The sequence below is a fragment of the Crocuta crocuta genome, unplaced genomic scaffold (assembly GCF_008692635.1).
Source record: "Crocuta crocuta isolate KB4526 unplaced genomic scaffold, BGI_CrCroc_1.0 scaffold93, whole genome shotgun sequence".
NCBI classification, from domain to species: domain Eukaryota; kingdom Metazoa; phylum Chordata; class Mammalia; order Carnivora; family Hyaenidae; genus Crocuta; species Crocuta crocuta.
The window spans coordinates 31200-59160 of NW_027529641.1; the positions used below are offsets into that span (position 1 = coordinate 31200).

The 27961-nt window shown below is 40.3% G+C and overlaps 1 long non-coding RNA gene across 1 annotated transcript; it reads right to left on the bottom strand.

Moving 5' to 3' along the window:
* Window positions 1-626: 626 nt before the first annotated feature.
* On the bottom strand, window positions 627-14131 carry LOC144230148 (uncharacterized). The gene is made up of 4 exons (XR_013334708.1): window positions 14051-14131; window positions 4798-4922; window positions 2590-2768; window positions 627-1321 (listed from the first exon to the last, which is right to left on the bottom strand). It is a non-coding gene; the product is annotated as an uncharacterized LOC144230148 (long non-coding RNA).
* Between the last annotated feature and the right edge of the window lie 13830 nt (window positions 14132-27961).

A 27961-nucleotide genomic window follows, 5' to 3' on the forward strand; every position in this document is an offset into this window, starting at 1 on the left:
ATGAATGGAGTGAGGCATGTCCCTTCTGCTCCAAAACATTTTGTGCTGGGGCAAGATCCCCCAGTGTGCCCTCTCCCTTCTGGACACAACAGAAAATTTCATTTTGATGTCTGTGATCAAAATGGTAGTCTGTCTAATAGCCTAGGTCCTGCTTGGGATTCTCTTTCTCTCTCTACCCCTCCCCGGCTTGCACTCTCTCTCTCAAAATAAATAAACACTAAAAAAGTGACCATTCTATATAATCTACTACCAAGAATTCAGAGTTTATCCATTATCAATGACCGTTCTATATTATTTGCTATATACAGTAATTCAGAGTTTTTCAGTTATCTATCACAGTATAATTTGGACCAGCATCGTATAATAGAAATAGAATGTGAGCCACATAAGTAAATCTAAGTTACTTAGTAACCACGTTCAAAAGTAAAAGTAAATAGGTTAAATCAACTATAATAATATATTTTATTTACCCCAACATTTCCCAAATGCTATCTTTGATCATGTAATCAATGTAAAAGTCACTAATGAGATCTCTTACTTTTTAAAAATTATTATTATATGAAATCCTTAAAACGTATTGTTTTTTTTTTAAAAGTTAATGTTTTTATTTATTTTTGAGAGAGAGACAGACCATGAGTGGGAGAGGGGCAGAGTGAAAAGGAGACACAGAATTGGAAGCAGGCTCCAGGTTCTGAGCGGTCAGCACAGAGACTGACGCAGGGCTCTAATCCACAAACCATGAGATCATGACCTGAGCTGAAGTTGGATGCTTAACTGACTGAGCCACCCAGGCGCCCTTAAAACCAGATGTGTATTTAGCTGCAGTTCATCTCTATTCAACCAGTTACAAGTGCTCAGACTCTACAGGTAGCTAGTTTTTGTTTGGTACCATATTGGACAATGAAGATCTTACCATTTGGACTAAATGTATACATTATATAGGCATAAATTAGAAACTAATTATGCTTCGGGTCCTGGGATTGTTATTTTCACAAAATTAAAGGATGCTTTCTTTCATTATCTTTAACTTCAGGACATTTCCCTTGGCTTTGTGTTTCTTCCCACCTATTTGGGAACTCAGGGCTACCTCTGCTGTGTTAATCCCAAACCATGGCTTTTGTGAGGGTTTCCTGAATTGCATAGCACACCATGATGTGAATATACACAGAACACTTTGCTAGGTGCGTGAGACGTCACTGGGTTGTAAAGTTTTATGCACCTGGCACGTTGAGCTCCTTACTCTGCAGGGAAAGCAGCCAAGTAATAACATCCACTTCATTCAGACACCTGCCAGGATGTTGATACTTGGCCCATCCGTTCTCTGGATGTTAAAAGAAGAGAGAAAACACAAAGAAACAACTCAAATACCTGAAACAGTACTTTCAATTTCGTTTGATATCTATGTGTATCTTAGTTCAGATTTCCCCACAAGCCCCAAGATGGGATTTCAGGACAAGCAGTCCATCCGGGCTAGGCAGAGAGGGGTAGTGACCCAGGAAAGGGTGCCCTGCCCTAGTAAGCCAGCTGCCTCTATCGGCAATTCGTATTTTACTCTGAAAGTCTGGAAGATGGTGTAGAATACAAGGTGTAGAATTAGCCCAGTCTAAGAACAAGCAGGCTGGGGGATTTCTAGACCAACTCTTGAATCATGGGTCATGGATGTCCCCATGGGGTGTCCATTCTCATCTGCAGCATCTGCAGCCCAGAGATTTCAAATCTCTCATTCAGAACTCACCCAGACAAATGAAATGGTGGTTTTGACAGATACGGGGACACACTGGCTGAGGCAGTTCTGATAGGCCACTCATTTCAATATTGGAAGCAATCATAGACGTATAGAACCAGATTTCACCAATAAAGCAAAGGAAGAGACTTTCCAAGGACAGATTTATGCAGTGTCACAAATTTAGATCATGAGGGGGAGAATTTAAGTGCAAGTACTATTCTTTCATGAGCAAATGGAGGCATCGGAGATGAACGTAGCATCAGGTTTTACATTGGAGGTACAGAAAGGCACAAGGCGTTGCTAAACGTGGATGACAGTTTTGAACACACAAAGATGAGGAGTGGTCGACCACTGCTCCTGGGCATCATGGTGGAGTGACACCTGAATCGATGGCCTACGTATTCTGCACAGGCTACGCAGAGGAAGTGGACTCTGGAGACTGACTCACACCGTGGTTAGGACATTTCCTCCTTGAGGAATTTTATAGCTTTATCCTAATCAGTCATTTCCCTCTGAAAGCACCCCAATGATTAGATGAGTATCTCACTTTGATTTTCAAGATAGAAGGTTGAGCAACTCTCTGGTCCTAGCTTAACACACTCAGAAACTATCAATCTTTGGGGCGCCTGGGTGGCTCAGTCAGCTAAGTATCTGACTTTGGCTCAGGTCATGATCTCACAGTTTGTAGGTTCAAGCCCCATGTGGGGCTCTGTGCTGACAGCTTGGAGTCTGGAGCCTACTTCCAATTCTGTGAGTCCCTCTCTCTCTGCCCCTCCATGCTCACACTCTCTTTCTCTCTCTCTCAAACACAAATAAAACATTAAAAAAAAACTATCAATCTTTTTGATTAAGGCAAAACTTACCCACTTTGCATTTCATAGTTAATATAAATATTGAAGCCACGGTAATCAAGCTTCTTGTTCCCAGATTCTGAAAATGTATCTTGTTGAGGAATTGTAGCTCCCTGTGTAAAGCATATGAATATCTTCATATTGTCAATCCAATGGAAAAGTGCACCACTTGTTTCTTCCTAACTTGTGTCCTATCCAGAGAAAACAAACAAAATTCAACAATCAGTTGTTTATTCAACACCTACTTTTTGTAAGTTTCAGCCAGAAGCAAGAGGGTAGAGAGAAAATGAAAATAAAACAAAAATAAGTAAGTTTCTTGTAACTCAAACCTCAGAAGATATTAAAGTCATTTATTCAAAAATATTGACCGTGGGTAGCCTATGTGTCAGGCTTGGCTAGGTGCTGGGGATACCGTACAAACAAGATTGACATGAGTTTTGAGCTGGTGGGGAACAGAAATGAGTGGGAAATAAATTATGATACAATGTGATGAGTGTGGTGATAGAATAACAACAATATGTCTGGGCGTTCAGAGGTTTTCTCTCCTTGCTATCACCCATTCCATGCCCTAATTGGACTAGGATTTTAGTGTTTCCACCTTGCAGAAAAAAAAGAGAAAGATCCTTCAATATCAATAGGGAAATGATTTAACAACGGATTCTAAGCTGCATTTTGAAAGCCCAAGATTACTGATTGGTTCTTGCTTCGGCACTCAATTCTATTTGCTCAGGTGTTCACAGATATTCTAAGAGGCTAGGTCTCTAAAAGAAGAATGTTCCAGTGATTTCAGCTCTGTGCCATTTTTCAATGCAACAGGATTAAGAGAAAATAAAGTGAACATATTCTTTTAAAGGTAAACATACTAAATGGGTGTGGGGAGATTTTCTTAGTATTTGTAGTAGGATCTCTGACTGGGTCTACATTGTCTGTACCTCTGAGTCAGGCTGGGCAGGTCGGTTGGGCTTGTGAGGCAGGTGCATCAGGTATCTGTTTGCATGAGATTCTTCTAGTAAAGAACTTAGGTCAAGGAAAGAGGGAGTCGGGCACAACCGTAGAGCTGGAAGGGGAGGACCAGAGGGCTATAGTGCCGAGTGATGAGTAACATGTCAGTTAGAGTCCAAGTTAGCCACAGAGAAGGACTCTTGTTTTCATCCTAAGAACAAAAAAATTCAAAATAAAAACTGGCAATGGTGTTTCACCAAAAACATGGAAGTCAGAGTAAGTCAATACGGTCATATCAGAATATAAAGGTCAAGAGTTTCCTCTAGACCATTACCCAGCTTGGGCACCATGGAAGTCTGATGCAGTGGAGTGGTACTGGGAGGTGATGGAGTTGCAGCTACCTCCAATGGAATTCTGAAACATGTGGAAGGAGATGGTAGAAATTTCTTAGGGCTCATGGCAGCATGTGTCACATGTAGCAGACTCAGCCATTGGTGGTGTTCAATGGAAGGCAGTAGCCTGGCACCCAGCAGAGATGTGAATTCCCTTGGGATGTTCCATGGATGCTGATGGACACATACTTGAGCGTGTGGGAGACATTCTCTCGGAACTGCTAGGGACCCTTGGTGGCAGACAGGAGGCTTTACAGGGAATCGAGTTCTTTGTATGAGCAGGAAGCAGTGAGAGCCAGTAACATATGGATTAGAAAACAGTTCCCATTTGTGTCCTCAGGTGGATTGGACTTACAGGAAACTCAAAATGCTTTTTCTTCCTTCCCCTCATCTCCTCTCTTAAAATTATTGCATTTAGTATTGCTATTTTCATCATATAATGAGCTCTACTTGTTGCCATAGTCCTGTAGATGTAGGACAAAGCTTTTACTTGTATTCCTTGGTAATGCCAAGATGGCAGTTTGGGAAACATTAAAAATGATGTTTGCTTTGAAAGAAACCTTTGTCACCTATATTCTGGCTTTTCTTGTTGTCTGTATTCACATGCCAGGATAGTGTCACCGCTTTGATCTAGTAGAAAATGATGATAGTCATCAAGGCCCATCAGAGAATCTTGGGTGAATTACCAACGAATTGGTTTGATTTTTGTGCAATTAGGGCGCCATCATATTCTTAGAGAGACAATCTCCTGACAATGCAGGAGAGCTGCTATAGGATCTACACATAGTTGCGGCTCCTTCCATGGCCCTTTGATTCCATAACATCCCCCTCTCCACCAGAGGTCATGATTAGATTTGCTGTTTTCTGGTTTATGTCTCTCCCCTACCTTTTGTTGTTTGATTCCCTGCTCCCACCATCCAGAGTCCCAGATAGACACCGCTCTTCCATCTTTGAATTGGGAAATTTCTCTTCATTCCTTGGTGTGTAATTCCTTCTTTGGATTGTCTTTACCTAAAATAAAAAGTCAGTAAAAAAGTCACATAAATGGCTGTGTACTCCATCATCTCCACTAGAAAGTGAAAGTAACCACATCTGGTTATTGATTTCAAGAGGGATGGAAGATTGTGGGTTCCAGTAGGAGAGTGTAGGGAGGTGCAAAAATGGACACACATTTGACTCCCCCCAGGCTGTACGTTGCTCTGAATCCTTGTCCTTGAAAGAGCTACAGAATATGAATTCTTGTGACAGCTTGGGGAATCTAGAAATTTTCTAGAGCAAAAAAAAGTCTTGAGTTCATTAGCTTGACAATTATTAGCAATTTATTTCAGGAGGTCTGATTATAATAGTAAGTGAGGGAAGTTTTACAAAATAAACAGCTCTTTCAAAGCCTTGGGAATGAAAATGAGAATTTTTCACTTTCTGCTGAGTGACTGATATTAGACATTCAAATCACTCTTCACATTCATTATGTGGGGTTTGAATAGATTCCTACAATCCTAACCTGCTGTGTTGTTCGCTTGCTAATCTATGCCAACCCCAGTGGAATATTAATGACTGTGAAGCCATAACACTTTCCATAACCTCTGCTATTTGTTCTGTGACAAAATTAAGTACAGTCTGTATTTAATTACTCAGCATTGCACTTCAGCAGGAAAGAATTCAATTTTATAAAAAAACAAACTTTTGAGTAATTGCATGCATAATCAATGCATATTTTGTCCATTCAGTGGCTATCTTGAGGGCAGTCATTATTTCTTTCCCTTTTTAAAGGAATGTTACACTTTTAAGGTCACTGTCTTCATAGTCTTAATTAACAGCAAGAAAATAATGGATTGAACTGTAGACATTTCTTTTTCAGCTTTAAAATCACCTTTTGCATTTAGCATTAAGGTCACAGATTTTTTGAGGCCAAAGCAGGGTTTTCGCTGGATATTTTTCTTGGACCATTTTGCTATAAGAAGTTTGCATTCTGGTAAAAGGTGGCATATTTTCCTATTGTCAGGAAAAAATATATATAGCTTTCTTATGGTCCAGGACTGAGAACAAAATAAAGGCACAGATGACAAAGGACAACTCCTTCATGACACGAGAATACATTTCTACAATAATAAGGTGACTATTCGCTATATGGGTACTAGCTGGTTCCTTACAAGCATTTATTTGGTAAGGAAAATACAGGTGATGGAACTGTGCTTCAGGCCCTCAGATGTTGTTATAACTCTGTGTGTCTGGTTTTCCCTCCAAATTAAGACATGAGTTTTAGCCGGAGCCCTCCAGGTCCAACACAATAGCATTAACCCAAGAATCTTTTCTTCTCTTCATTTTTTTTACCATTATTCATTCTCTCCTTCCTTAACAGCCCTCAAAAATAGTATACATGCACAGGATTCCTCTGAAGTCAGGAGGCAGGACCTGAAAATTGAGCCTTTCCAGTGTGGTTGACTCTGGGTCTTCTTTGAAGACAAGACCACTCCCAGATTTTCAGCTAAAGAATTTTATTAATACCTAGAGTTTGTGAACCACGGGAGAAAGGATGAGGGGCTGTAAGCAGTATGGCTGACAGGGAAATTGGAGGAAGAGTGGACTCTGCCTTTCCCTTGACTTCCCATCCTTGATATTTGGGGGAATGGGATCAGGGGAAATACCTAGACCAATCCTACCAAGCTGGGAAAGTGAAAGGTTCAGCATCTTCTTTCCTGTGCATCCCTCCCTACCAATCCTAGGTATTTTCTGTATTTCTCGTATGGCTTGCAGGGAGTGCTTTGTTTGAAGAAAAGTACTCTGTATCTCCCCAAACTTGAAAACCTTTGAAAAGGCCTGAAGAGCTTCATTGTATAGAATCGGAATCAGAATTTAGCATCTCAGAAATGCTGGGTGACATACACAGAGCAACAGATCCAAGAGGGAGACAAGCCAGAGGTGGAACGTAGCTCTTTTGAGTCTTATATTCATACACCAGTTGCACATCAGCAGGAATCAGCCCACTGCGAAGTCATTATAAGAGGCAGCCCAAAATAGCTATAGGTACAATCAGAAGATAGCAGTTGGTTTTATGGCTTTTTTTTTTTCTTTTGCCTTTGCTTAAAGAATACATAGCTTGTCAGAAATGAACCGTAGGTAACATAAAACTTGGATATCCTCAGCTGTTGGCCAGTTGCTTAGTTTCAAGGTGTATTGGTTCGGATTCCTGTAAAATTAGATCCAGGCTCCATCCTTGTCCACCCCCAGCCTTCTCTCACTGCTAACCTCGTTCTAGAAGGAATCTGTGTTTGCAGCTGGCTGCATTCTCCTCCTGCCCCCACCTTCCACAGTGTTAAGCAAGAAACACAAAACACATGGATGCTCATGAATAATTCAAGCCCCCAAGAGAAGGCCATTCCACACTGACCCAACACAAACCTTTTCCATCAATCTGCATTTTTTTTAAGCTAACCCTGGGAAAGTCGACCTCCTTCGGTTGTGAGAATACAAGGCAATTCTGATTTGCAAACCTAAAAGGTCCTCGAGTAAGAAAATCAATTCAAACCCAAAGTGACATTTCAGTTTTATTAAGGCAGTGTTGTCTGGCCTGCATTAGTTAATAGGGTGTATCTATTATGATGCCTGAAGAGTTAAATCTCATGGACAGTGGGGCAGAATGCTATCTGTTATAATTTCAACCTCAGTGATTGGAAACACAGAATTCATTATTCTGCTGAAAGTAGGCTCTGAAATGGCTTTTATTTCAGTTCATCCATCAAAAAGGAACGTGCCTCAGAAGATTTTATTGACCTCATTTTAGTCGGGTGACCCATTTGTTTAAACAGTTAGCGTTGTTACCCACAGGGAACAGTACTCAGGGGCATTGTGACCAGCCTTGCTTTCCAGGTAGAAGGTGGCATCTTCGGGTTTGCAGGGAGAAGCTCTCCTCAAAGACAATAGAGGAAAGTGTCAGTGAAAACATGAACCGTCTCACACAGAGACTTCCTTTCAAGCCAGGTTCCGTAAGAGTCTAAGCGGAAATACAGGTAGGAGAAGTTGCTTGCCTGAGGGCTGTACTTGAACACTCACAGCTCTTTGGGGTTAAATTGAAGGCTACTATAGTTACTGGAAAATGAAAAAGCAGTTCTGAGGTTCCATTATGTCTGCCTATCGGACGGGTTCATTTTTCTCCCCAAAGTTATATCAGTTGATTGATTAGATTATCCAAATATACAGCTTATTCTGAGATAAGAGAGACAATGATATTTGCCTCACTTGTGAAGTGGATATAGGAGAAAATGAAAATAAACAGAGATTAATGAGACTTGAGTTGGAACATATAAGAACAAATGAGATCAGGCTTTGACAAGCTATGGCCCAAAGGACCAACCCCAGCTCACCTCCTGTTTTTGTAAATAAGGTTTTATCGGAACACACCTGCCTCATTCATTTTCAAATTTTCTACATCTTCTTTCCCATTACAGTTACAAGGTTCAGTGGTTTTGACAGAGTTGAGTGGTTTCAAAAGACATTATCAGGCCTGAAAAACCCCAAAATATTTACCGTTTAGCTCTTCACACAAAATGTTCACCAATCCCTAAGTTAGACTATAGTATTCATGGTCCGTGAGATGCAGTATCTACAGAAGCCCTCTGAGAGAATAGGATACTTATTTAGTTCAAAGATAGAATTGGCTTGGAAATCTAGTGAAATCTAAATTGCCCAAGAAAAATGACAATTAATGACATTACTACAGTCGAAGAGTAACTAGGTGACTAATAACAAAAATTTGTTTCTGGGACACTTGGGAAGGAAATCACCAAATCCAGAATTTGTTGACACCATTTATCCAATCTTGCCCAAATTCAGGATACTAAAAGCAAGAGATATGGAACCTATATATTTCATCAGGCTTTGCTACGGTGTAGATCAGGGGTAGGTAACATTATTCTATAAAATCCAGATAGTAAACATTTTAGACTTCTTTGGCCATATAAAGACAGGTGGGGCATAGCTTGTTGACATCTGGATTAGAAGAAAGACCCTAAAAGACCTTCAATCTTTTCTGTTCAGCTTCTAGGTTCATTAACCTTTCTTCTAATTACTAAATGCTAATTTGCTATATTCTACGGAGAGACCGAAAAAGGACTGGAAATATGGACTTCCAGCAAAGCGAAGAACTATCCCCAACACTGCTAGAGATTCACACACTTGGATCCCCAGTGCCTAGCCCAATGCCAGGAATGTGATGGGTGTTTAATAAATATTGCTGAAAGAATGTGATCTTGCTAAGGCAGTTCGGCCCTGTGGGGCCCATCTGGACACACAGCTTGTTTCCATAGATAAAACTTCCACTTATACATTTTTGACTCTAACAGACAGTTGAAAATCTAGCTCGGCAAATATGTGCGATGACATCAGATTTGTTCTCTTCTATTATTGCTGATGTAAGAGGTAATCTTATGTTATGCAATTGACCTGCTCACTGTTGGCAGTGGGACAGTTTTTGTGGCTTTCTTTAAAGTCAGTAGGTTGGTAAAGTAGCGATCTTTACTACCATCTTATTGTTGAGGAAACTGTTTTGGTCCAGATAGCGCTTCCCCAAGTAGTACTCACTTTGGGATGGTTTGCCTAAACTTCAGATACTTTTTATTTTATTAGAAACATATCTTTCCACTCTAGACCATCGCTCTTCACCTTTGTGGAAAAATAGAAATGAAACTTTAATTCCTTATTTTTGGGGGCTTATGCTATTGAGTTATCTACCCTCTTCTTAGATTTATTGTTTTTGCTTGTTTGTTTTCCAACTTTCTTTTTGTAAAAATGTTTATTTATTTCTGAGAGACAGAGAGTGTGTGAGCAGGGGAGGGGCAGAGAGAGAGGGAGACACAGAATCTGAAGCAGGCTCCAGGCTCTGAGCTGTCAGCACAAAACCCAACATGGGCCTCAAACTCATGAACCGTGAGATCATGACCTGAGCAGAAGTTGGACGCTTAACCAACTAAGCCACCCAGGCACCCCTGTTTTCCAAGTTTCTTGCTGTCTTCTCTTGCTGATCAAAGATGTTTTGGCACCTGACTCAAAATATTTCCTTCTCCCCACATCCCTGGCCTGATCGTGGGTTATTTCAGTTTCCAAGTGGTTAATTCACACCATGACATCTCATTTTTTTGACCTCCTCACTTCCAGGGTGTGTCTTCCCCCCACTCATCCTTCCTCCCCTCATCATATCTTGGCCCAGGTCAGCCTCCACTACTGCCTCACCTTTGTGAGCTCTGATTCAATGATCCCATTATCTGCCCATAATTTCCTCTAGTTGGGTATCTTGTTTAACCTCCCCTCCTCCAGCCATTATTTTAGGCACATCAGCCATTTACCAGTCCTTGACCACAGTTATTGATCCTTCTCACTTCTGTATCTACTCCTTATACAGCTTATATTTATTTCTTCAGCTCCTTTCACCTAAGGCAATTTATCAAAATTTCTTTGACTTTAAAGGAAAGGCCTACTAGACTCCTATTTGTCAATAAATGTTTATATTGTGATTTTTTTGAAAATTAATTTCAGAGCTTTGGCACATTCTATAATAGTAGGGCATGGCAAAAAAAAATGACTTTTGAAAATTTCTTATTTTCTTTATAATGAAATGTCCCTTAAAACTATCTATTTACTCTCCTGGCTTTATCTGAAGAGTCCAGCTGTGTTTTGAGCATTTCAAGATGTATCTAGATAAAGCTAGCAATATCGAATTTTCTACATATTTTCTCAGGTAAAATCTGGCTATGTAATTACTGTCCTTCTCAGAAATATTCACATAAATTGAATTGCCCTTCTGGCATTGAAAATCTGAATTAAGTGACCCAAGCCATGAAGGAAAATAAATACAGTAAGATTCCTCCAAATCTCTTGAGTGTGTTTATGCATATTATTGAACTATTCTGCTGTTAATGTAATAGCAATGTGTATTTTGGTAGAACTACAAACAATAAAAATGAATACTTTTAAGAAATAAAAATCAGACCAAATTCCATGTCTAAGGTGGTAAAGAGACACACAAACCAAAATCAAAACCAAAACCATATAGCTATTGAATCATTGGCACCTATATCCATATATAAGAATGGCAGTTTTAATTCGGAACAAATAAGCCTTCATTGGTTGACATTTATGGTTTTCATTAACACAATTGTTTTGTTTTTGTTAATTACAATAATGCCTATGTCACGAAAGGGGAAACATAGTTTTCTTTTATGTAATGAGTTTTCTCCTTTTAATCCATTACAAATACTATAGAAACTAACTTTAAAAGAATGTTTTGACAATATTCTTCATTGCCCCCAACCCCATCTTCTAATTCTAATTTAATAAACTTTTTAGACCGAAGGGAGAGTTTAAGAGTAGTTTAATGGGAAGAATCTTTCCGCATTTACATTTGAATTATGTATTGTCAAATGAAGAAACTTGGAGGTTAATTTTAGTAATGGAGGATTAGGTAATTCAAACCAACCATTTTACCGAGGGCAAGAAAAAAAAAGCTGAATTTTTTTTTAAATATTTGCTTGAAGGAGTTGACAAGACAGTGAGGGCCAGAACTTCAGAGACTGAGGCCAGAGATCTGAGGCCACCATTCGGGACCCCTTTCACAGTTGTAGGTGGGAAGCCCCTTAGCCTTTTGACAATCTTGCTGGGGATAAGTGATAAGATTTAATAAGATTAATGAGTTTAGCACATTTGCTAAATGGAAGGTCAATACAGAAGTTGCATTTCTATATTATAGCAACAAACTGAAAAGGAAAAATAAGTATTGCAAGATATAATCTACATGTATTAAAAGATGAAATACGTTGGAATAAATCCAATGCATGACGTTTAGGATTTCTACACAATTATGAGACACTTTCAAGAGAATTTAAAGAGTTATGAGCTGGAGGGGCACCTGGATGACTTGGTTAAGTGTCCGACTTGGTTTTGGCTGAGGTCATGATTTCCCGATTTGTGAGTTCAAGCCCTGAGTCGGACTCTGTGCTGATAGTGCGGAGCCGGCTTGGGATTCTCTCTCTCTCCCCATCTCTCTCTCTCTCTCTCTGCCCCTATCTTACTCACACGCTCTGTCTCTCAAAATAAATAAACATTTAAAAAAAAAGTGATGAACTGAAAGTAGTCAGCTCTTCACTATAGCTCAGCTTCTAATGGTTCCTAAACTGTCTGGATCGCTGACCCAAATTCAACACAATCCCACTCAAAATCATACCAGGTTGTATTTTGTTGTTTTGCAGTGGAATTTGACAAGCTAATACTTCCAAAGGGCCAAAACACAGTTAAAGAAGAACAACAAATGGGAGAATCGTTGCAATATATGGCAATTTGAGACATTAAAATATAGGTGCAAAGGTCCGTGGTTAGACAACACCACTAATAGTATAAAAAAGGAGACCCATATGTATATGGCAAATAATTCATGATAAAAATGGCACTTTGGAACGGTGGAGAAAGGGTAGTCTTTTTGGTAAAAGCTGTCAAGGTAATTGGGTGTCCAGATGGAAAAAAATGAAATGTGATTCCTATCTTAGAGCACATATAAAAATTAATTCCAGGAGGACTGGAGACTTCCAAATGGCCAGTAATGTGTGAGAAGCTTCCCAATCTCATTAGTTACCAGGAAAATACTCATTAAAAGAACAAGATCCCATTACACAGCCACTAGAAAGGTAAACATGTAAAAGGCAGATAACAAAGTATTAGAAAGCACATGGGGCAAGTAGAACACTTAGTCATTGTAGGTAGGAGTTAGATTGGAATAACCATTTTGGAAAACCTTTTACCAATATTTATTAAAAAAAAATTTTTGTTCACACTTATTTATTACTGAGAAACAGAGAGAGATGGAGCATGAGCAGGGGAGGGGCAGAGAGAGGGGGAGACACAGCATCTGAAGCAGGCTCCAGTTTCTGAGCTGTCAGCACAGAGCCTGATGCGGGGCTTGAACCCACGAGCAGTGAAATCATGACCTGGGCCAAAGTCCGATGATCAACCCACTGAGCCACCCAGGTGCCCCACCACTATTTATTAAAGTTAGGATAGGCAAATCCTATGATTCAGCAATTCTACTCCAAGACATATCCTAACATACAAATGCATACCAAGGTACACAAGACACACATAAAAATGTTTATTGCAATATTATTGTAAAAGCCCAAGTTTGCAAATGGCTCTGACCAGTGTTCATCAAGAGGAGACTGGTAAGTCATGGTATAATTACACACCTACTATATATGCATACAATGTAATTAAAGTGAACAAAATTCTTTACAACATGAAGACATTACACAAATATATTTTTATTAAAGAAGTTAGGTATAAGATAATATATACTATATAAGCCCATTAAAATGAAGTTCAAAAAACAGGCAACAGCATGCTTTGGGTGATCAACTCTTAAGAAACAACAAGTGTTACTTAAAAAATAAATATGTTAATTATCTTTGGGGAACATATACTGGGCACTTACTGGCATTCAATAAATGGGGGCTTCTGTGGTGTTGGTAACATTCTATTTCTTGATATGGGTGGTGCTTTTATAAATCATTGATCTGAATTTTTTTCTTGCCCTTTTCTCTCTCTCTCTCTCTCTCTCTCTCTTTTTTTTACCACAGTAAAGAATTAAAGAAATGTTGAGGTTTTATTTTTATTTATTTATTTTTTTATATAAGGAAATACATGCTCTACCAAGAATTGATTTCTTGTTTTCTCCAAGTAATGATAACTTACTATTTGAATTAGATTTTTGGACAAATAATTACTGAAATATTCAGTTTTTATGTCTCTGAAAATGGAAGAATTGATTTCTACACTAGCAAAGACTTTCATAATTTTATTAGATACTGCATTGGATTTTGATTTGCTATTGGGAACCCACCAGGAAAATGTACTTTTCATGAAGAATATAGGTTACGTTCTCTATGTGCTCTTTCTTTCTTTTTTCTTCCTTCCTCCTTCCCACCTTCCTTCTTTCCCTCCTTTTCTTCCTTTTTTCCTCATAAGCACGTTTGACTTATTTTAAGGAAATCTAGAAAGTGAAAGTTCATGCCTAAATTCTAAATATTAATGATGAGGGGCACCTGAGTGGCTCAGTTGGTTAAGCGTCTGACTCTTGATTTTGGATCTGGTCATGAACTCACAGTTTGTGGAATTGAGCACCATGTACGCTCTGTGCTGACAGTAGGGAGCTTGTTTAGGATTCTCTTTCCTTCTCTCTCTCTGTCCTTCCCCCACTCATGCATGTTCTGTGTCTCTGAAAAGAAATAAACATGAAAAAATTAAGAAAATATTAATGATGAATATCACCTTGTTAATGAATGTAATAGAAATATATTTTTCAACATCAGAAACTATATTTACTTTGGCAGAAAAATTCAACAGAAGTAGTCTGAAACAGCACAGTCTAGTAATTTCAATTAGTACATTTTTCATTGTCAAATTAGTTTTATAAAATGTAGTCTACCTCTTATCATTCCACATCACTATTTTGGGTGACCTGGAAGATTCTCTATGTAAATTAGTGAGTAATCAGAATTATAGGATATTTAAATGAAATACAGTTTTAATACTTCACAAAACTACAGTAATGATAATCCTAAATTCTAACAATGCATCCTTGATTTAATGAATAAAGAAGTTTTTAAAATCAGAATTTAATTATTTTTATGCAAATGAAAGCTATTATAATACTTGAAAATAATTATTGTAAGTTGCTTAAACATTTCCCTCTGAAATTTTGTTTCTATTATCCCTTTGCTTGGCAAAGCTAAATGCCTTTTCATCCTTGTTTAATCTGCATACCGACCTAAGTAGCATTTCCTAATTTAGTAAGGTTTTATTATGTACATTGTGAGCCTGTGATGACTTTTTATTGGTATTTCAGTTTATTAATTCAGATATGCAGACTTTATCCAAGATATTGATTATCTAAAGTCCCACAGGAAGATTGTCTTTATCAGATTTATTCATCCACATTTTGCAAAACAAAGTGATCGTTGTTCACAGCTTTTGAAAATGAATAAGTGTGTGGCACTATTGATAGCCTATAGAATTTGTATTTTATATATATTAGGAAAGGATAATTTCCTAGATAACTGCAAATATTTAAACATCGTGGCTGTCTTTTGCTCAGAGTATTTACCCTCTTGATTCAATTAATCAACAATTTTTTTCTAGTTTTATTGAGAAATGTTTGGCATACATCACTTAGTAAGCTTAAAGGGTACAGCATGGTGGCTTGGTTTACGTATATCTTGTGAAATGATTACCATGATGGGTTCAGCCAACATCCATCTTCTCATGTTGATACAATAAAAAGAAAAGAAAGAAGAATAAAGGGGGAAAAATTCTCATGATGAGAACTCTTAGTAAGGTTAATCTCTCAGCAACTTCCTTGTACATCATACGGCAGTATTTGCTACAGTCATTATGTTATACATCACAGCCCTAGTACTGATTTATCTTATAATTGGAAACTGTTATCTTTTGACTCCTTTTCTCTAATTCCCCATCCCCCTACCCTCTGCATCTGGTAACCACAAGTCTGACCTCTTTTTCTGTGGGTTTGGTTGTTTGTTTCCACATATAAGTGGAATCACATATTATTTGTCCTTCTCTGCCTGGTTTATTTCACTTAGCATAATGCCTTCAGGGTCAAGCCATGTTGTCAAAAATGGTAGGATTCCCTAAATTTTTATGGCTGAGTAATATTCCACTGTGTGTGTGTGTGTGTGTGTGTATAAAATATACACATATATATACAAATTTTGTTATCCATTTATCCATCAATGGGCACTTGGTTTATTTCCACGTCTTGGCTCTTGTAAATAATGTTATTATGAATATTGGGGTGCACTAAATTTTCAAGTTAGTGTTTTTGTTACCTTTGGATCTATATCCAGAAGTCAGGTTGCTGGGTCATATGGTAGTTTTATGTTTAATCTTTTGAGGATCCTCCATATTGCTTTTTACAGTGCCCATACCCATTCACATTCTCACCTCAATTTACTTCTGATCACATTTTTCATTGAACAAACTGCTTCACACACACTGGTGAAACTTAGTGCTTGGTGAGGTTCTTGTTTGGGACCAGTGTTTATCTATTGTGTCCAGAGAAATGACTTATTTTTCACCTCTACCTTTAGATAAAAGGATAACAAAGTTTGCTCTGTTTTAGTTTTTCTGGTGTCTGTGTTTTAGAAGAGTTAACCTGAATTCTCCGAGAACTGAGTAAGAGCACAAGATTTGCTGTGAAGGTGGTTGGCAGTGAGATGATGCACTCTTCTAGGGCCTCGGAGTTCATAATGGAGCTACCAGTAGAACTCAGCCTTGTGAACTGATATTAACTCAGCTGCTTCCAAATGTTCCCAAGATTCAGAGTGTAGGTTATCGATTTAAGAAGCATACGGATGGGTTTTGGAGCCATATCGCCATCTTCACTGTCTGGCATTGGGTAAATCACTGACATCTAGTGACTGTATTTCCCCAATTGACAACTTTGCATCCACCCTGCAGACTTTTTATGCAGATGTCTGGAATGCAGTCGGGAAACTCAGTAAATGGAAGGTATGATCCCAACTAAAGTGTCCAAACCATTAATTTTATTATCAAGGGACCAACACCCACAAGGAGAAGGGACTTGCCCAAGATCACACAGCAGAACCGGAATAAAACCTAGGTCTTCCGACATCTAACTAGCTGTTCTTTCCACCACCTTCTTTGCTTCCCAAATCATGAGTCTTAATGCAACAACTTACAACAGAAACAAAGAAAGAGAGAAAGAAAAGGAAAACAACTACATCACAGCCCACATCTCTAAAGTTTCCAGGCTAATTTTATAGATTTAATTGGATTGGCATGGACAAGATGTGCCTTAATAAGAGAATGCATTCTTTAGTCCGTAAAGCACAACCCCAAGCAGGAGACAGCATGTGACAAATTACAGAAATAACAAGGCTCCGAATGGCCGCCCAAGTGCACCTGCAGCCGGCCCACCTGGGGCTGTGATTTCATTACCCTCGTAAACCAAGGCAAGGTCAGGCTTAGTCAGACTTCGATTAAGAGGCCCCCAAGGAGATCCCAGGTGCAGAAGAAACCAGCATAGATGCAACGAGAGATATGTGAGAACTTCTCTTTCCTGTCCTTGAATCAGGCCCTGTTGAGACAGCTAAATGATGAGGGTTAGTAAACTAGGTGCAAAGAGCTGTCACATGGGGCAGTGGGCCAGACGCCAGAAAACTTGGGTTAGATTTGTCTTTGGCCTTTGTTAGGAGCAGGGGCCAGGGAAGGTTTTCATAAACTGCATAGTGAGCCTAACCTTGCAAGTTTGTTCAGGTGCGGCCGTTCCTCTTAGGGGGCAGGAAGAGTAAATCTGTTCCTTGATTTGCTGGTAAGTGGCCTGTGTTCTGTGAGCTGGTGCCAGTTGGATGAGAGTGAAGCCAAAATCCTTGAACATCGGGAATGGCATGTGAAGCCAGGTGACCTGGCCACATTTCAGGTCTCCCAATTAGGTCTGCTTTTCTAAGTGGCTCCTACAGTTTCCAATTTTCCTTCTCAGGGTTGACCATGCAAAACGATCCTGCATATGGAATATCTCTTCCAACACCACCTGGCAAAATGCCTTGGGTTAGAATAGAGGCAGAGGTGGCATGGAAGAGTTGGTGCCAGGCTTTCAAATGTGTTCTGTGTAAGGCTCTCTGAGGGCTTTCTTGAGAGACGACGTGGTTAAGTCAGCCATGGCTGACTTGGGGCAAAATGTTCTGTGGCCTATAGGTTATGCATATATCCTAGCAAAGTCTGTGATGTCCAGAAATCACAACGGGCATTTAGTGGGAATGAATGGAGGTACTTCTTGGCTGAGAATCAGGATCCAAATACTAGATTTGAATATGCCACGGTGTTACCTTGTCCTGTAGGTAATTCACATAGCTTGTGGAACCTAAGGTCTACACTAGTTTAAGCAGCTTTATTCATCCCATGTCAGGGCTAAGTGGTAAACTTACAGGCTGGACTGTGGCTTCACAGTGATTCAATCAGGGAGGTGATCGCCAAAGACTGAAGGGAGCTAGTTCAGATGGGATAGTTATTGGAAATAACCAAAGATTGGAAAACCAGAGGATATGTAAACATTATATCTAAGGTAGTCAGGGCCATAAATTTGGTCTTCCTACCAGAAGAAGGAAGGAAAGTCTTCTGGTAGGAAGACCAAATTTATGGCAGGGAATGGGAGGCCAAATCCATAGGGTCTACAACAATGCAGATCCTACAATGATGTGGGAAAGATAGGGGGGTCAAGAGCAGAATCATGAGATTTTTTTTCTTTTTCTTTTTCTTTTTTTAACCGAGGCTGGGTTTCATGTGCCTTTATTTCATTTCATTTTCTGTTTTGGTTGGCTCTCTGGTACATGAACATACCCACTCTGAGTTCTTTATTAACTTTCATGAAATATGTTTGGATTCTGTTGTTTTTGCTAGAATTAACCCAGACAAATGATTCCAAAGTACACCTTGAAGCTAGGTCATTGATTGGTTTGGCGCTGTCCAAAGCCTGTTTTGTTAAAACTCAATTATCTAGCTGATTTAAGTCCACGTGTGCAACTGCAGATTTTCACCAGGGAAGAATATTGTGAAAGCAAAATCAAATGTGATTTACAAAAAGAAGGAAGAAGAAGGCAGGGTGACTGCCAGAAACCTTTTGTGACCACAGCTTGATAACACGGAACTCTCATGAGCCTTAATAACAAGGATTATTTCTGTGCCAGTGTTGACATAAAGGGGGAAGCCATTGGCTCAGTTCCCTGTAGATGAGTGAATGTTCTCCAGATATCCAGCAAGCGAATATCACCTCTGCTTGTTGAGCATTTGCCCCACTTCAGTCTGATGAAGGGACCTGGTGAATTGTGTTCTCCTTCCCTCCTTTCCTCTCTTTCTCTCTGTCTCTCTGTGGGTAGGAGAATGCTCTAACTTGGCCTGGAGTCTGAGATGAAGAAAACTTCTCAATTTCAAGAGCAATCTATTTCTCTAAACCCCTGTGGCACCTGGGTGACTGTGGTGTGACACCTGGGAGTGCCGTATAAGGGCAGTTGGGAATCTGTCACAGAGAAGCCCCACCCCCCATTATGCTCCTGAGCCTATATCAAACCTTCTCCCCTTCTTCAAGGCATCAAGGAGGGCTCTTGGAGAGGGAGCTGAAACTTCTGGGCAGGCATTTGAGAAAGCCCTCGATGGGAGGCAGATGGCCCCAGTGAGTGTGATGCAGGTGGGAAAGTGGGGCTCCGACTACTTGGGCCTGGGTCATCTGAGATGCTGCAGGACGGGGAGAGACCATGACCCTCTGAGCACCCAGGCAGCAAGAGTGAGATTGGGGTTTGTTGCCACCAGGAGGTGGATGGCTTAAAATTGCAGGCAGAGAGTGTGGTGGCTGGTGGCTTAGGGCTCAGAGGAACATGGATATGTCTTTGAGGTAACAGAGGCCTCTATTACCAGCTAAGTGATGTCAAGCTAGCCTTCTAACATCTGTGGCTGCTTTCTCATTCATAAAAATAAGGAAATGAAATACCTAGCCCACAGGACTGTATGAAAAAGAGTGAATGAGCGAATCAATGTAAAATCATGGAGCTCCCCATCTGGCACTATCCGCTAATCAGTATAATTGGTTATAAGAAAGGGGGATATATCCTGTTCCTTCATTTACATATTTCCTGAAATATAAGTACATGTAAGTGGAATATGGATTCTGAGAGATGCTACGTATTGTAGTCTTGCAGGTAGATACAGAATTAGTTTTCATTTCTTCCACCTTTAAGATCTCATATGTAGATGTATTTTCTTTTTCACTTCATAATTTAAACTGAAGATCATGCTGTGCAAAATACTTCTTGTGGCCTGCTCTCTGTCCTCTTCTGTAAGTATATTAGGAGAATTTTCTTATACTAGCAAATAGTCTTCAAAGGCATGACTTTTAATCACAGCATAGTATTTTTCGAATTAATGTTGCACAATTGATTAGAAAACAATGTCGCTTTTGATTAAAGAGGATAAGGATGGTTCTAGTTATTCTTATGAAATTATTTATTTCCCAAGTATTGGAACCTCTTGTAAGCACCAAGATAAAAAATAAAAGTTCTATGTATGGCCTTTGTCTTCAGAAAAGTAAAAGCCAGAAGAGATGAATAGCATGGTCTTAGTGAAGGCGTATTTGATTGCGTGAGTGTCTCTGTGTGTGTGTGTGTGTGTGTGTGTGTGTGTGTGTGTGTGTGTGTGTTTGGGTGTCCTAATATTGGCAAGAGGCCAGGCCTGGCTACTCCAATTCCCAGAACAGCTTTACTATCTTAATGGGATGTCAGGTACCCCAGAAGGGATCTGGGAAAGCCAAATCATTAAAAACAGTCTGGTGGGGGGGGGTCCTACCCCCTACTTGGGGGGTTCCAGTCCATACTTCCTGGCTTCCTATCCAGGATTCAGTTCTCACAGGCTCCAGTTTTTGTGTGTTTTTAGAGAGCTACTAACTCTTTTGTTAGTGCTTTAGTTGCCTCCTCTGTAACATGGGAGATAATAAGAATGCTTCCTCTAGAGTCATGAGAATTAAATGAGTTAATATGTGTAATGTTCCTAGAACAGTGCCTGGAAAATAGTAATTTTATAGGAAATGTTGGCAATTACTAGTAGTAAGGACTCTCTGAACTAAGCAATGGAAACTCAGCCCATGAATGGACAAGTATCTGTACACACTGAATTCTGTATATGATGTGCCCACACAGCACACATAAGGTTGCTGGTGATAGAATTGCCTTCTGTTAAGAGACAGGCTGGGGTGGTGGAAAGCGTCAGTGTGCAGGACACAAAGGAAAGAAGCCAGGAAGCAGAGAGGTGGGGGCCGACCCTCAGCTTCATGGTGGAGCTGGACCGTGTTGGCATTTTCTCTGAGGACCAATGAGTTTTGAGAGAAAAGAATGTCTTCTACCTCTTCCTTCTGTATCTAGCACCAAACATAATATGAATTTTATGTGAATGACAGGGGTCAGAAAACTTCAAAAGATGATAATTGTGGAACTTCATACTCAATTACCAGAGAATGCCCAATGATCGTTCCGTTTAAAAATACTTAACCAGTTTGGGGCACCAGGATGGCTGAGTGGGTTAAGCATCCAACCTTGGTTCAAGTCATGATCTCACGACTCTGACTTCAAGCTCCATGTCGACCTCTGTGCTGACAGCATGGAGCCTGCCTCAGATTCTCTGCCTCTCTCTCTCTCTCTCTCTCTCTGCCCGTCCCCCACTAGCCTCTCTGTCTCCTTCTCTCTCTCTCTCTGTCAAAAATAAACATTAAAAAAATGCTTACCAGTTTATTTGTAATCTTGTTTCACTTGCACTTAAAATGTTTTTCCTTTATTTTTCATATTATCCCATTGAATGCTTCTCTCATTACTAATACATAACCAAGTTCTCAAGAAGATATATGTTGGCATAAAAATTTTAAGAATAACTGCTGTCATTTAAGTGAACTGAGGTGTTTGCTTGACTCCAACTATTTCCCGGAGATATTTACCTCTCTTAATTATGCCGAAATATAAATTACCCAACTAGTTCCTGTCCTCTTGCTAAAGCATGGAGAAAACACCCTTAATTCCCAGTGTCATTTAAACCAAATGACATGGGCGCCATGAGATCCACATTTTCCTCTTGTGGCCCTAAGAGCATATAACCCCATCACTGCAATGGAATCAGGCCCCACATACACTACTGAACAGTGTGATGGGCCTTAATGAAGTAAGGACTTCATTACTGCCTTCTGGTTGCTACAACCTGGTTGAAAGTCATGGAGGAAGGTATTTCCCTAGAGCAGGTGTTAAAATCTCTACCTTTATAGAAATAATAAGCTGGTGTATGCATGGCATTTTATGGTGGTAAAAAAAGGGGCTCCATATGTCTCAAATATCACAAAAATCCAATCCTATTTACTATTTAGCACATGGACCAGGTGCTCTGCGGTATGTTGCAGTATAGTGGAGAACCACATATTTGGGAGAAAAATCATATAACTTGCACGTGCCTGTGTGTGTGTGTGTAAATACAATACTATTATAATAGTGATTAGTGCTATGAGTCTAATAAATAGAGTGTTTAAAAATCAGCAGAGCTAGTTTGAGGGGATCATTTATATCAAGGAGCCGAGGAGGGCTCTCTGAGGAAGTAACACTGAAACAGTGACCCAAAGCCTAAGAAAGAACTGGCAATATGGAGAGTATTCTAGGCCCATACACTGCTGTGCATGATGGCATCCAAGCAGGATAAAATGTAAAATGTTCAGGGAAAGTGACAGAGCGCAGTCTGCCTTGACCATGATGAGCAATGGGTGAGAACTTTAAGAGGAGACCAGAGAGGTGGATGGAGCCAGTTCTTGCCATGAAGATCATGGTTAAGACCTTACTTTGGCCAAGGTCATGGCTAGAGATGTTAGGAGCAATGTGAAGTTGTTTGGGCGGTGGAATAGAATTAAATTTCTTTTTCTAACTCATTGCCATGGAGCAAGCAGGGAGGGTAGTCTAGGCTAGTTGGACCAGGGCTCTCCCTCTCTCCAGGACAAGAGCCTGAAAGCGATTCCAATTACTAGGTTCCTGGCATTTCCTATCACTCTGCTAAACATCTGGTGCAAAAGCCCAAACTGCTTAATGCATAAACCACAATGTTTATTCTCCTCATGCAAGACTGCTCTCACACTTGCTCCATAAAACGGGGGACCAATGTATCCAGCCACACAAGTTCCATTAGCTTCTCAGTGGGCCAGGAGAAGGGGACACCTGTGTGCTCTTCTGGCCCGACTGGCAGTGAGTGCCAGCCTAGACCAAGTGGCCCTCATAGGTGTTCTCTCAAAGGCTATGCAACAACAATCTCATGGCTGCTGTGCAGTAAGTGGACCTGAGAAGGAGAAAGCAGATTCCCACCTGGGTAGAATGGATAATGACGGTGAGTGAGGGACTGTTAAGGGCTGAATAGTGCCCGCCCCAAATTTATATGTTGAAGTTCTAACCGCCAGTACCTTGGGGCGTGGCTGTATTTGGAAAATGGGGCCTTTAAAGAACTGATTAAGATAAAATGAGGTGATTAGGGTGAGCCCTCATCCAATATGACTGGTATCCTTTAAGAAGAAGAATCTGGACACACATAGAGAGATGACAAACACATGTAGACACAGAGGAGAGACCAGGTGATGACATAGAGAAAAGGTGGTCATGTGCAAGCTAAAGAGAGAGACCTTGATCTCAGACTTCTAAACTCTCAAGTCCTCTCTCTCTCTCTCTCCCTCTCTCTCTCTCTCTCTCTCTTTCTGTGTGTGTGTGTGTGTGTGTGTGTGTGTGTGTGTGTGAGTGTGTGTGTGTTCAGGTACAAAGGAAAGGCCATATGAACACACAAAGAAAAGGCAACCCAAGGAGAGAGATCTCTCCAGATGACAATCCTTCCCACATCTTGAGTTCCAGCCTCCAAAACTGTGAGAGAATAAATATCTGTGGGTTATGCCACCCAGTCTGTGATATTTAGTTATGGCAGCTTGAACAAGCTAATGCAGGATCTAAGTCAAGAAGGGAGAAAAAAATAAAGCCAAGAGGCTGACATGAGCCAAGAAGGATAAGGACAAAGGCTCTGAACTCAAAGAGATAGTCATTAGTGAGGTCCACCACATTCTTCCCATTCTTTTTGGTGGTCACAAGGCTGGACCATGTTTCTTCTGCCCTTTGAAGATAATGGAGTCCTCTGACTTGCTCTGGCCAGAGGAATGTGAGTGAGGGTGACAAGCACTATATCCAGACAGAAGCTTCGAGTCCAGTATTTACCTCTTGTCTCTGTTACCCTGGGTTAAAGAGTAGAGTGATGGGAAACAGAGCTCCCCATGCACCTGTGAAGGATGGCAAATACGGCAAAGAAATGAGCTTTTGTTGTTCAAGCCACTGAAAAGTTGTTGCCATGGTTTGACTTGACCTATCTTGAGTGATACACTCACACCACTGAGCTCTTCCACGTAGGTTTGGGAAGAGCCAAAAAAAGCCCATGTGGAGAAACTTCAGAAAACACTTCAGCTCTGACACAGATGTCAGCAATGCACCCACCCAAGCTTTGGCATGACAGTCCAATCTCACTGGCTGAGATAAGTGAGCATGTGACAGCTGAACTCACACAGGGACTATTACTCTCTCGGTGCCACTTGCAAACGCAGCATCTGCCCATGTGCGAGAGAATATTGTCCATTCATTACATGTCTCATGATAAAAATGTGACCCTCAGTGTGTGTCTGATGTTCCAATTATTTCTTAGGGAGTTCTTGGACGAGAGCGAGAACACTTCCAGTGTTCTCGGAGCCTCAAGACTGGTGAATGTGAAGGCAAAAATGTGTTCAAACAAGTAGTATAATAAGATTAATATGAAAGGAATAAGATAGAGAAGGATAATAAGAAAAAATAATATATAGCAAACTTAAGGGTCCCACTGGTGAATTCAGTTGAAGAAAACACTTGGTGTCAAGCATCTTGGCATTTGCAGTGAGGAGGAAATGCTGGTTTATGGTTCTTCGAACAATAACAACAACAACAGCAGCAACCACAACAAAAAGGTCTAGATTTGCATGCAGACAGATCTGAATTCAACTATGAGCATTCTCACCACTACTTCTATGATCCTGCACCAGTCACGCATTTCGAAGAGCCTCAGTTCTTCTATGGGAGAAATGGGATTATAATGTCGATATCACAAGGCCACTGTGAAGGTAGTTGAAATTTTTATAAAACATCTGCATGATGTCTCGTTCAGTTAGGGTTGGTTTTCTTCCTTCTTCTTTTCTTTTCCTCTGTGCCTCCCTTCTTTCCTTCCTGAGAGAAGAAAGGGACATACTAGGGGGACAACATGGTTCTTGGAGCAGCGAACAGTGGGCTCCTCTTGTGTTGTGACTCGGTTCTTTTCAAGAAACTCCGTGTTCTGTTTCACCTTCATCTTTTGGTCTAACATGAGCAAGATTCACTCCTAGGGCCTCCCTGATATGTGGCGAACAGATTATATAAGACCATCTTGAGGATGCCAACATTCTGGGTTATGTTCTTATTCTCTTATTTTTAGAGGAAATAATTCATGAAAATCTCCCTTAATGTGCGGGCACACAATACACACCCTGTGTGCCTGGACTGACTACTCACTCCGTGGAACAAGCATTAAAATTCCATTTCCATGGTATTCCTTTACCCTCACTCAAGCACAATGCCATTTCTGCTGCTTTTCATGTACAGCACGCCACTCAAGTCCCCAATTCAAAGTGCCCCACCTAAGACAGAGAAGGCCCTAGAACTCCGTGTTACATATGAGTGGGAGAAACCGTAACAGAGCAGTGACATCAGCTCACACACACGACTTTTGTTTTCTTAAACCTATTCTTGGAAACATGGGTTTACAATGATTCTATACACTCCTCTCAAATTTAGAATGTAAAGATGATAAATGACATTAAAGAAATTCAGGATCCCTGTCAAATGCTAATAAAGGTGAGATCAGAAATATTCACTTAGTCCATGGCCATCACAACTTGGCAGTAGGGTGGCGAGTCACAGCCCCACCCACCTGCACAGTCCCCACGCAGCTAGCTCTGGCCATTCTACTTCCAGGGCTGGGGGGCTTCATAAGACACAAGGGGCTACATGTCTTAAGATGCGCGTGCCATTTTGATTTATACTTCGAATCGTTAAAGTTCCTGGATTACTGCTTTCTAATCTGACTGGAGGTATGGGGAGGGGCCCAGTGGGGATAGAAAGAGAAGCCTTTAGAAAACTGGAACAGGCAACAGAAAAAAAAAGTCCTTTGTGAAAAAATAAAGAGCTAAGGGAAATGTGCTGAAACATTATTTAATGAGTATTATTCCAAATCGTGGCGTGGATTTTAGATTGTATCCAATTAGCATGACTTGAACATCCCTGGGTCCCTGAGCGTTATAGCTGTGGCCTTGTGCTGCTGCAATTTGATGTGATTTATCCAAACTGGGTTTTGGAGATCCCCTGTGGCAATGAACTATTAGAAATACTTTATTTCCCCCTCCTTGCTTTGATGGCTTTAGAAGTGAAATTCTTCTCCATGGATCAGTGACCATGCTTTCATACCTGGTCTGTGGGGCATGTTAACTCCCATAACAGATTTTAAAATGAAAACTGTGGTGTGTTCGGCCTATTTCTGTTTCTTTAATTCATTCTCCCTTATGCTCTTTTTTTAAAAAGTTTTTTTTACATTTATTCATTTTTGAGAGACAGAGTGAGACAGAGCATGAGTGGGGGAGGGGCAGAGAGAGAGGGAGACACAGAATCCGAAGCAGGCTGCAGGCTCTGAGCTGTCTGCACAGAGCCTGACTCGGGACTCGAACCCACGAACCACGAGATCATGACTTGAGCTGCAGTTGGACGCTCAACTGACTGAGCCATGCAGGCGCCCCTCCCTTATGTTCCTAATTCAATTCAGAATTCTTAATTCAGAAGGATCATTATTTGTGCATTTACTTATGTATTCATTTAACATTCTTTAGAGGAGCGCCCATGTGCCAGACACTGTTCTAGGCACTTGGAAGACAGTGAATTAAACAGACAGACAACCTCAGCTCTCAGGGAATTACTATCCCCAGGAGGAGAGAGAAAATAAAAATAACTACAAAATGGTAAGTTATATATACATTGAAAGGTGTAAATACTACAGGAAAGTAGAAAAATCGGAACATGATCAAGGAATCAGGAGTGCCTGGGGAGAGCAGTTTCAGTTAAAAACACTTTTTATACATTTGTTTTATTTTTGGGAGAAAGAAAGAGAGAGAGAGAGAGAGAGAGAGAGAGAGAGAGAGAGCACGAGCTGGGGAGGGGCATAGAGAGAGAGGGAGACAAAAAATCCGAAGCAGACTCAGGGTTCTGAGCTATCAGCCCAGAACCTGATGCAGGGGTTGAACTCATGGACTATGAGATCATGACATGAGCCGAAGTTGGATGCTTAACTGACTGAGCCACCCAGGCGTCCCAAGAGCAGTTCAATTCTAAGTATAATGGTTGAGTAAGACACACTGTGAAGATTATAGGTGACCAAATATTTGAAAGATTTGAGGATGTTAGCCACGTGATTATCAGGGAGAGGTGCGTGCCAGGCAGAAGAACGAGCCAGTTCTGTAGGATTATGTTTGCCATATTCCAGGAACAACAAGGCTAGTGTCCTTGGTGAAGAGTGAGTAGGTATGAAACAACAGGAATGGAGTCTGGAAAAGTAACTGGCATGAATAGGTGAGGGAGAAGACCATATAGGTTGGTCCATAGGCTTTAATTTGTATCCCATATAAAATGGCAGGTAACTGGAGTCCTTTGAAGAGAAGGGTTTTACAAAAATCATAATTAATTTCTGCTCCTGGGTTGACATTACTTCGCAATTCTCATATATGTCAAAGGTTCAGATTCATCAGAATTCAGCCACAAACTCCAAAAGAATGTGCTAATGGCTAAACGTGGTAGTGAAGGAATATCATCCTTTTCTTAAGCAGTGGGTGTTCCCCATATTAGTGAGTGCACATTCAGTCCTTCATCAGGCAAAGGACACTTACTATGAAGTTGTCACTTCTTTTATTTTGTAGATTTTACAGTTTGTTTAGGGATTTGTCTGAATGCTATTCAGGTTTGGTCTTAAAAAAAACTACATTAAATTCATATTTCCTTTATTCTCTCACTCCAAACTTTGGTTTTCTTTAATTGTGCCAAATACTTTACTGTGAAGCATTAATTCTATGAGATGTGAGTACATGTTAGGGAAAAATGGGTTTGTGGTTAAATGCATTTGGCAAACTTTGGTGTCGTAGGCTATGGATTATCTGCTTATTTACCCCCTTGGCTGTGTTCCCTAGGTTTTTCTATGTAACATGTTGTGATTGTCATTTGCAAACATTCTTTGATGACAGATTCTGTCTTCTCTTTGAGAAAATAGTGATGTTAACTACTTGGGGGGTTTTGCTTCCAATTTGGCTATTGTTTTCCAACTTTATTTTTAATATATTTATAAAA